This window comes from Aulonocara stuartgranti, assembly GCF_965226115.1.
Source record: "Aulonocara stuartgranti genome assembly, chromosome: 12".
Classification (NCBI taxonomy): domain Eukaryota; kingdom Metazoa; phylum Chordata; class Actinopteri; order Cichliformes; family Cichlidae; genus Aulonocara; species Aulonocara stuartgranti.
Window position 1 is genome coordinate 34,965,594 of NC_138948.1, and position 11,393 is coordinate 34,976,986.

The window sequence follows — 11,393 nt, forward strand, 5'->3', positions numbered from 1 at the left end:
TTTAAGAATCGTTCTATTTTACTTACATATAGATATATACTTCTTTTTTTTTAAACCACTCCTCACTATAACTGGAAGTGTGAAGGGTACATAATTCGTTAACATATGTTTCAAGGAGTTAATTCTAACTGACAACCAACATGTTATAAAGACTAACATGAGGAGGGCTGCTGCCTTCCGTCTTCTACTGTATATTTGGTTTCAGTGTGTGGTTTGGGCTGATCGGTGCTCCTGAGTGACAGCTTCAGTGATTACAATTAAGCAGCTCTTATCCCTGGACATAATCAAGGCAGACCAGAATGTAGAGGGTGGAGTTAATCCTCCTGTGGCACAGAGATCCAAGGCTGGGAGTGGAGTAGGGGGATGTGGCTGGTTCGCAGAGTAAGGATAGACAGAGCGATGGGAGACAGACTGATTTGGTCAGTGTCTCAGTTGGCAGCCAGCTGATAAACAGCACATTAGGGAGGGAATATAAAGATGTACAGCTATTTCAATCCACTGAGAGAGCGTGAGAGCAGGTGGAAAGGGGGGAAGGTTTTAAGAATATTGAGGAGAAGAATTTAATCATCGCTCTAAGTTAATACAGTGCCGATGAAAAACAGAGAGGGCGTAAGAAAGGCGACTGGATTATGAGCGAGTCAGCATGTTAGAGGACAGTCCTGTGGATATTACAATAACAACAAGCTGAGGTCCCAACAATTGGTTAGATTCAAACAAAAAATCTCATTTAAAACCAATTTTCACAGAAGCGTCACCATGTCTGGTAGTAGAGAGCTGCCTGCACCCACACCTGGCATTTAAGGACACGACACAACATCAGCTTGAAAAAAAACCCCACACAAACATCCTACTTTATAGTATGACTCAAACTCAGCAACTGGGAACAGGATGAAAACATTTTTAATAGAAATTTAGTACAAAAACAGATTCTTGTATAGTAGTTATTGATTTTTGAAATTACTGATGGTGGTTTGCGTAAAGCATATGAAGCGGTTTTATATATACTGTTAATTACTTTATTAGCTGCAAAGTAATATATTTTTGGTATCTGTAACAGTACAGATCTCAGTGGCAGAAAGACTAGGGCTGTCACGATAATAGAATTTCAAGTTCAACACCAATACCCAGAAAAAATGTTTGATACTCAAGACAAACATTTTTTTACTAAAGTAAAAGGCACAGAACAATACTGGTTCATGCAAATATCTTCAGCTGCAGTTTATTTCCTGCATTTATTGTTGTTGTTGTTGTTTTTTTATCACTTAGCATCTTATTTTTGCTGCTGCTAACCTAGAGTTAGTAAAGCAGACTCGCTGTTTCTGTCTAGCTACTGTAGCTGCTTCTCTCACCTCTGGGATTATGAGAAATATAACACTTTTTAGACACAAACAATTGTGTTGTCCTGTTAAAAATAATACAGTCTATGAATGTTACAGATAAACAGGACAGCTATCACTCACTGTCAAGCTTGAGCATTAATGTTAGCTTTTTATTATTAGCCATAGCTAATACCTTAATGATGAATGATCTCCTAAAGAGAGACAAATGACAGTAGGTCCAAGGGTCTAGGGACTGAATGCCATCCTAGAGCATCTTTAGGACATTATGATAACATACAGTCACTACTGAATATAGCATTCACTGATATAGGCACACTAAGTTTCCAGCACATCTAGTTTCTATTTTCTCCAAAGTATAGAACAAAATGGTCTCGGGTTATTCTCATTTAAAGCTTTTAACAATTAAAATGGTCTGAATTTTGACCTTCTATGACTGCTTTCATTATATGTGAGCCTTTGGGTTCAGCTAAAAACGGTGCAATTCATTTAAATAATCAGAGCAAAACATGCTAATAGTGTACAACAATCCGACAGGCTGGGATTGAAAAGATCAGAACTGAAAAGAACTAGCTGGCTGTTGTTGTTGGTAATATCTACCTATCATTCTCCCAACCACCTAAGGCCCAGAGAGGCAGAGAAGGTGAAGAGACTCTTAAAAGACTTTAAAGAAATTCTTTCAGTTATCGTGGTACTTTTTCACTGAGTATAACTGTCACTGCAATAATATTCACTATATATAACTATCTAATCTTTAAAAGCACATTAGCTGTTCAACTGCAGCATTAGGAAGGACCTTATTCTATGTTTTTTACATCTTGCTAATATTAATACCATCATAAAGTCAAGTTATATTCTCCAGTATTACTTGAACATCGTGCCTTCTCTGTGTTTTTGTTGAAAGATTATATTTTATTTAACTTAAAACAATTTTTTTACAAAAAGGTCAGCATATTAAGCAATACGGGTCATATGAAGCATTACCTTTGTGGAAGAAAAGGATCTGATTATATCTGGGGATTTGCTCTCTACTTTCACAGTGTCACTTCACTAAAGGTCCCCAGAGCTGATTTTTTTTGTAGCTGCACTTTCTCAAATCACTTGACAGAAAGCCACAGGAGGGAGAATTTTGATGTTTCTGTTTTATTTCAGACCAAAGTCATTCTAAAAGCCAACCAAGTAACTGGCTGCCATCTTAGAATGACTCCTTGCAGCCATTCTGAAGCCCTACAGGAGAAGTAGGAGAGTAGAAACACCAACCAAATCCAAACAAAAGATTCTTCAAAAGTTTTTTGACTTTACAAAGCTGATTTTTCACTGCAAGTTTATTTATTATTAATCATGCACATTTCACAACATTACCGCTTTGACCCAGAGTTCTGACAGAATCAACAGCTCATCTCATGAGTACTGAACAAATGTCACGTTGATTTATGTTCTGGATACAAAAGGCAAGAAAAAGTACACTAACCTCTGTCATTACAATAATGATAATGAAGAGAGAGACATGCCTGTTACCACATGGGTGATAAATGGACGGATTCCTATATAGCACTCAAAGCTCTTTATACAACATGCCTCATTCATACAAGCAATTTTTCCTATTCTTGAGTGATTTCTATCTAACATTCATACACCGATGGATGCATCAGAAAGCAACTTGGGGTTAGTATCTTGCCCAAGGATATTTGGCATACAAACTGGAGCAGCCAAGGATTAAACCACCAACCTTTCAAATCAGTAGATGCCCTCCTCTACCTGCTGAGCTACAGCCCAAAGCTAGAGACACCCCGATCATGACCCTCTACTGTGTTCATGCTTTAGTAACGGATTGGCTGACATGTTTCCCATTAGGTTTCAGAAATCTCTGATAGATTTCTATTCAGGGTTCTTTTAGCTCCATGTCTCGTCTCTGTGTTAATATCTCTGTTCCCTTCAGAGCAACCCAGTTCTTTCTAGACAGTCAAATGTGTTTTGCCCAGGTCCTGTTGAAACAAAGCTACACTTTATTACCTTTACAAAACTTCTAAATTTAATCCCCTGACAGAGGTAATCGATACAATCCTAACAGAATTCTGTAGTCACACTGTGTTGACTCAGCCCAGACAAAGACATGAGTTATAGCCTTTGCTGGATGGGTGATGTAGAACAGGTGCCAAGTCAACAGATCAGTGCCAGGATGGGTGGCCGAGGGACTGTGGAGCTGGAAGGCCAGGGAGGTTGGAGGTGCATGTTAATCACTTCAGGAGCAGGAGGCAGAGCTCTGCAGGTGTCTGTCCCACAAAGGCCCATTCACTCCAAGTCCGGGCTGGCTTTCTTCTGACCACTCACTATTACAGACAGCTTCAGTCAGCTCACAAAACACAGCTCATGCACGATCCATCTCAGCAGAAGAAGTTATGAATCGCAGTCATCTCCGTTTCCATATGCAGCAAACACACACAGGAATCAGCCTTTGTTCTCTTTGAAATAATTCATGTGTGCTAGGATAGCGTTGCTGATAATTACCTCTCTACGTGACTCAGTCAAGAAATACTGCGTACATTTTTAACACCGCTACTACTTTATGCATTTGGCACTCAAGGATGTGAAGCACATCATTTCTGCTCCAACTGAATAGACAAACACGCAATGCCCTTTCTATATAACTCTGCTGCTCTATAATTCCCGTGCACAATCACTAATGAAATGCTACATTGACCATGAAACTATAATGAGACGAGTATAAGGCTAATGTGATTAACATAACATTGTCTCTCAATGTACAACATTGCTACAAATATGTTGACACTGATGAACAGGGTCATTTTAATACATCATGTATTTTATGTTGTTTGGAATGACACTGAAGCCAGTTCTGCAAACGCAAGGTCAAAATTTCCACAAGTCATCCCAGGAGGTTCAGGTGTTCATGTGCCTAATTTGTGAAATCATGTAATCTAAGATTGCCCTATGCGTCTGCATTCTTACATCAGAAAATAATGTGTGTGTGTGTGAAAAATCGTTTTGTCCAGACAGAAAAGGAATCCATGGTGCCCCTCTGGATAATGTTTGCAGCAGGTTTTTTATTTATTTCATTTCACGGCAGGAAAATCATACGTGTAACCCATCGTATTAATAAGGACTGTGCTCCACTTAGACCCTTTTTAGAGTTAGTTTTAAAAAGTGTCTAAAAGTGGCCTAAATTAAATTAAGTGTAAGTGCAAACATACTCTGCAACCCTAATGTGTCCTGATGGCTCCTCATCAAGGACGTGACCAGAAAATATGACACTTCTGCACAACATGGTGCTTTTTTCTGGTTCTTGCCCCACTTCTACAAGTTTCATGTGACTTTGTGTTGCTGGAACAGCTCGCAGAGTTTATTGGTTCTTGGAACATTTCATTTTGCTTGCCAGCCTCCACTTAACAAAATTACTGTGGCCAGGGCCATTGAACTTCTAGCGTAAGGGACTTAAACCTCAGCCACACACACCAACACAAGGTGAGCTGGTTGCAGTTTGCTTCACACAGTTCAATCTCAATACCACTTTGGTGTTTTCATACAAGCTGGCATCTTCCATGCAAAGTACTGGTGACCACAGCTAATAGCAAAGAAGACTGTTTTGCTTTTTCTGACCAATTTCAGCCACTAACGGAAACCTCCTGCAATCACTTGCCAACCAGTTGCAAAATGTACACTTTTCCTTAGTGACCAGTGGTTGCCACAAAGTTTCTGACCTGTCTCTAGGCAGATGTGACTGTGGCCTTATTAGTGAATTTATACTTATGAAAACTTATAACATATCTGCAATTACACTGCAAATATTTTAAAACCATAAACCCTTCTGAAACCTTCTGCAGTAACCTGAACTGCACCTCACTATAAATTTAACATCACCATCAAGTTAGCCCACACAGGTATGAATGCTGGTAACAGTGTTGGCCAGTTGTGTAGGCTATGTTGCATGTTCTACATAGATTCACAGCAAAAATGTAGTCAAGGTGTTAGAGAGTAACAAAGTCAGGCCCAGCTGGGCGCTGGCATAGAAAAGGTGATGTGTCTCAGATGTCCAGTTTTCATCTGATTACCCAAGACACATTTGGAAAATCATCGCTGCATTTAGCTTTACTTAAATTTACAGTAGACTGGTAAGTGGATCTGGAAATGATCAGGAGGAAAGATTAAAGTCAGTAAAACCTGTTTACCTTTTCTGAAACATACGCTTTATCTCATCATAGCAGGAGAAGTAATCAGGTGCACAAATTAAACTAGCACTGTTAGCACTGTTCAGTTACACCTCTGCTTTTCTTGCATTGACGGTTCATAAATGTCACGAAAAAAAAGTCTTTAAAGACCTTAAAGAATCGTCATTTGTGGTAATAATTACACTTGTGCTTTGCTGCTGAGTCAATGCAAGCTGTGAAAAGACATCTAGGGTTTTAACAGAGTAACCAATTTATTAAAAGGCTTTCATAAAAATGTTAAGATTACCTTTAATCAGACAGAATGATGAAGTATGACACTCTGTAACTGCATACATGTTCATCTGAATCTCCAATTGTTTTTGCTGTTGATGCCCCTTAATCCCTGTTCCAATGAGACAATGTGTCCCAGCTACTGCTGGTGTGATTATAATGGCTGGCTGGATGAAGCAACATTATAATGCAACCAAAATAGATGGGTGGATATTTCATGGGTGCATTTATATTACTAAAAACTGTTAGGATAGTGTTTGCTATCTCTGACAGCACAGAAAAAGACAATAAGGTGGCACGTTGATAAAAACACTAGCTTGATTAAATGTCATAGTGGCTGAATCCTTTATTTAGAGGCTACAATAATTCCCTGATTTGACTTCATAATATGATTCCCCCTTAAGAGACTACATCTCTGCTAGTAGTATTGGTTGTCCTAGATACACAAAATGCAGGTACTATAAAATGCCCATGGTCTGTTGCAATACACTGCAACTGCTATTTCAGTGTATTGCAAAAGAAATGAATGCATGGAGACATCTTTTCTGTTGTTTACAACGCTCCTTTTGCAAGTGTTAAGATGTCTTGCAATGGTACAAAATATTGGCATGGAAATGTGACTAATCGTGTATCACATAAACCAACCTGCTCTGTTATGTCTGCCCCTGTGACACAGTCAGGGAGGGAAGGAGTGATGGATAGATGGAAAGTATAACATTCAAAACACGGATTCAAATTCAGACAGTGCCACTAAACTGAAACAAAGACGTCATCTGACCAGCTCACACAGTTACATTCAAATTACAAATATGCCACGGGGCTAACAGTTAAGAATACTAAGTTTTGAAGCAGCGGACGTCCTAATAAATTAGTGCCTTACTGCATAAACTGTTTTCAAGATTAAAATGACCTCAGGTCGTGTCAGGCTCATTAGAAAAATGCCATTTTAACCTTCTGATATTTAAGTGGTGATTATAAAAAATTCAAGAAAAATTAAAAAGTTTGGTTTGGTCTCCATCGATAGGATAAAACATTTTCCTATTGCAAACATTCTAAAACATCTTTCTGCGTTTGGCACAACATGCAGTAACCCCTATAATTGTTTTTTAAGATGATTATGGCCAAATATTTGAACATTATTCCCCTCAAGACAGACAGAATACATAAATACAAGACAGTTGGCACACAGGGAAGTGTGTGATAACTTACGTAGCAAAGGGAAAAACAAAGATTTTTTAAACATTAGCATTCATTGGAAGTCTTCTTGTTTACCCCCAGTTATTGAGTATTTTTCGCTTTTCAGCACACTCATATGTGGCGCAGAGATTCTCATTCTGTCCAGAGACTGCTCACTGTGTGTGAGCTGCAAATATTTTCAAAATGAGCTCCTACCTTATTACCAATCAGTCTAAAATGTATTCTGACAAAAAAAGCATCTGAGGAACTTTTAAAAATATGATTGTCATGACCTAAGTCAACCATAGCAAACAATTAAGAGGCTAAGGTCCTACACACATAACAGTCTGTGTAAAGGAGCATTTTGTTTGTACTAACTGTGCTGTAAAGTGTAGCATACACCTTCTATATAGTGATACACATCAAGCAATCTTTTGGGATGTTTCTGAATGCAGCAGCATTCTCTGTAACACAGTCTGAAATGCATAAATGAGCTAAATTCTGAGTCAGTGCAAAACTTCTGCAGAAATGTCAAAAGCCTTAAGAGAGAAAGACATCAGATGTTTATTTCTTTTCTTTCTCTTCATACTATAAATTACTGTTTTACATAGTGCATGAGGGCTGTTATCTATACACATCCACTATGTGAGCTGGTTGACAAAGTCAGCAGTGCCTCGGGTTTGTACTACAAAGCAATTGCAACATACACAGGACATCCCTATCTTTGTTGAACAAAGACAGTGTTCCACCGATGTGGACATTAAAGTTATTCTATTCTATTCGGTTTTATTCTGTCTGGCTTCATTTACTTTAACATCTGGACTCAAGTGCAGGAGTCATTCCAACGTGATTGGTTGTCATTCAACCCAGGGTTTAACTTTCTCGCTACAAACACATTTACTTGAAAGGAGCGGTGTTAGCAGCATCTGACCAATCTCCAACACAGTACAGAGAAATCTGTGTGTGTGTGTTTGTTTGAGTACATGTTTGAGTACATGTTTGAGTGCATGTTTGTGAGGACAGAAAATTGGCATGCTGCTATACTTGTGGGGACCAGTAGTCACTTATGGGGACAAAATGCCGTCCCCACAAGTTTGAAGGCATTTTTGAGGCTCAAAATGTGGTTTTAGTGTCAGGGTCACTATTAGGTTCTGGCTAGGTTTAGGATTAGGCATTCATTTTTGATGGTTATTGTTAGGGTTAAGCATTCTGCAAATGAGATGTCCGCAGAGAGAGAGGATAAAAGTATACAACTAAAAGCACTGTATGAATGTCTGTGTACTTTTAGCACGTTGGTCAGTAATGCTGAAGGACTATGATACTTACAAAGTCTTTTTTTTTTTCAAAACCATGAAGGAAAGCCACCAAAAATACCAACTGTGTAGCAAATTTACCAGATGAGTTTTACCATTAAGACAGGAGCATATGCCAAATTATATTTGCATATTCTATTAAATTAATATTTAAATTTACATAAGACAATTTTAGCCTTGTTTTTTCAGCTACAGCCCAGGTGCTACCTAATGGTCTGAAAGCAAGTAACAAATAAAAATAAAAACAGAATTCAGATGCAGATTTAGTCTACCAGCAGATTTAACATAAACTCCACAGATGCAAACCGATTCACTGTATTTGTATAATATATTAATGGCTACAGAATAATAAATATTGTTAAACTAAATGCAACCAGCAGTGGACAAAAATGAAGGATTAAAGTTGCCTCTAAGGATCTATATTTCTTAGTGAGAGTCATCAGGGAAAGATGAAGACTATAAATCCACCAAGGTATAAGGGATCTTCCAGGAATGGTGGCAATCCTGAGTATTGACTTGTCTGTGGGCAGGGAGTTTGTATCTGTTAATCTCTTATCTTCAACATAACCTTCTTCAGCACAGGTTAGATCTGAAGAATAAGTTGCCATGGCAATGTGCCCGGTAAAAATCAAGCATAATTATTGCACTGAAAACCCAGGTTTAAACCTGAAGTTACCACTTGCTGCATAGTGCAGACCTTTGGCCTCAGATCTCACTACAGTGTCACCACTGTTTGGCTGGTCACTCCATACATATTCCTTACACAAAAGAGTGCACATAAACCACCATAATGGGTGTCTGTGTAAGCTTCCAATTAAAAGCATTTAATAATTTATATGTGTATATCCAAGTTCCACTTGAAAGACTCGGAATGCAGATCGTGTTATATCTAAGTGATAACTCACACATTAACACAAGGTGTTCCTATCCAACTGACTCCACCAGTCAGTTGGATAAAAGTTTAAATGTATATAGAAAACTCAAGGAACCCAAGTTGCTTTCACTTAGAACTTAGATAAACCTGCAGTCAGGGTTATCACAACATTTCAATGGAAATAACTAGTATTATTATAAAATTGTAATGAAAAAACCCAAGCATCAGGCAGTTTGTGAAATAGTCACAAAATATAAAGTCTTATGTTGTTAAATGGGCACAAATTTTCCATATTTTTGAGTTCTATGTGGCTATGAAGCAATGATATATTAGTAGGATACTTTGGTGTCCTATTTGGTTTAGGACAGCTGCAACAGAATGTACTGTCTTAGTCCTTGTAACATGTCATTTTGCTTGCTAGGCCTCCTTTAATTACATTACTGTTCCTTTGACCTTCTACTGGAAGTGACTTAGACAGTAAGGAAATCAGAGTCAGATGTAAACACTGATTTGTCTGAGCTGCTCACTTGCCATCCAATTGCCAAAGACACTTTTTAAAAAACAAGTGTAAACTCAGACCTAGACTGTTTGCATGATGGTTCACTGACAAAGCCTACTGATCACAGTTTTTAAGTTTTAAAAAGTACCCTCATGTTCATCTGGAAAGAAAATTATAAGGCTGTATAGTGGGTTTGTAGATGATCTGTTAATGGTCAGTGGGGCGGGGTTGCAAAATACCAATTTAACGTGCTTTCGTTCTGAATGTTGAGTGTCACAAAAAACAGATTGGGTGACAGTTTATAAATTTCGATTTGCCACGAGGCTGAGATATAAATTAATTGCACAGTTAATTGCTTTAACAGCGCACCTCGAGGCCATCGGAAGGCTATCGAGTGTGAAAAGCCTGATCAGGATACATCAGCGTCTATTGAGAATAACTCTTTCAAAACATCCACTTCACTCGGGCGCTTGCGTGTATACAGCACTATTAACCCAACAACAGCAGCACTCTATCAGTCAGCCGCCCCTTCTCCAAATAAGGTAATTAGAGTAGAGAAACCGGAAGACTCTCCATGGAAACTCACTCACAAACAGCACGAGCGAAAAACAATAGAGCAGTGAGGATGAGATGATTGACAGCTCGTGGCGGCTCTCGCGTCCTTCGACTGCATCCATGAATGTTTACAACACGGGAGCACGCGCAGATATATTCAATTTCATCCAAACCCTCGTTGTTATAGATTTTTTTTAAGGAGCATTAAATATATCTCTTCCCACCGCGCCACCCTAAAAACGTATATTTAAACAATAAATTAGCTAAAGCTTTAACCAAATAACACCGAGTCCAGTTCATTACACTTCAGACGAGCACCTGCTCATGTCAGGAAACACAGCCCGCGGGTTATTGTGAGCTTTCCTGATGTTAATTGACATTTTTGTCACACCCGCCTCCTGCTGAGAGAACAGGATAAAACTTACGAGATAATAACAGAGCTGTTTTCTGGTTACCTCAGTTTCTCCCGGTCATCGTTGCTCCCGCAGGCGAAGTGACTCCCCGTTGTGATGAGCAGTACTCCGAGCCTCACCGCGAACGCCGTTATTTTTGCCTGCAAGTTAGCCTAGCTGCTGCAGGGAGAGCCTACTACTCTCACAACCTGCCAAATCTCTCAAACTGGAGTTGGCAGGTTGCTGTCGGCGAGTCCCTTTAGTCGCTCCACATGCAGCGGGGAAAAAATAAAAAATAATAACAAACAGTAAACCTAACCTAATGGGCTTTGAAGTTATTGGATGCACTCGAAGCGGCTAATAAATACGTTAATTAGAGACAGCGAAGTTGTATTCTAGTGTATGAAAGGCAGAGCAGCCTTTATCCCGCTCATCCACAACAGTGCTGGATGCTGTCGGTCACAGCGAGTGTCTCCGCCCCATTCAAACTACTATTGGAGGAAAATTAACCTTATTCGATTATTCATAAAAAGACTTGTTACTTTCAGTGAATTTATTCCTGTTATTACGTTTAAGTTTTTCTGTCAGTGAATTTAAAAAAAATACTATTTTGGTAAACCTTCCATTAAAATTCATAAAACTCTATATCAATTTTTAATTTAATTTAATTTATTCCATATTATTTTATCAGTTTCATCTTGCATTTCTCTGTAGGCTTCTCCTGTCTATTGATATGACATGATTGATGTCAATACTACATCGTCAATCCCGCGGGAATACAAAAATGACG

At 38.7% G+C, this 11,393-nt stretch overlaps 1 protein-coding gene across 3 annotated transcripts in view; it reads right to left on the reverse strand.

The window, feature by feature from the left end:
• Positions 1 to 11,058, reverse strand: part of arvcfb (ARVCF delta catenin family member b) — a 255,424-nt gene extending 244,366 nt beyond the window's left edge. For all 3 annotated transcript variants that reach the window (XM_082555957.1, XM_082555958.1, XM_082555956.1), the window contains exon 1: positions 10,667 to 11,058. The gene's annotated coding sequence lies outside the window, so the exon portion shown is untranslated. The remainder of the gene's footprint in view (positions 1 to 10,666) is intronic.
• Between the last annotated feature and the right edge of the window lie 335 nt (positions 11,059 to 11,393).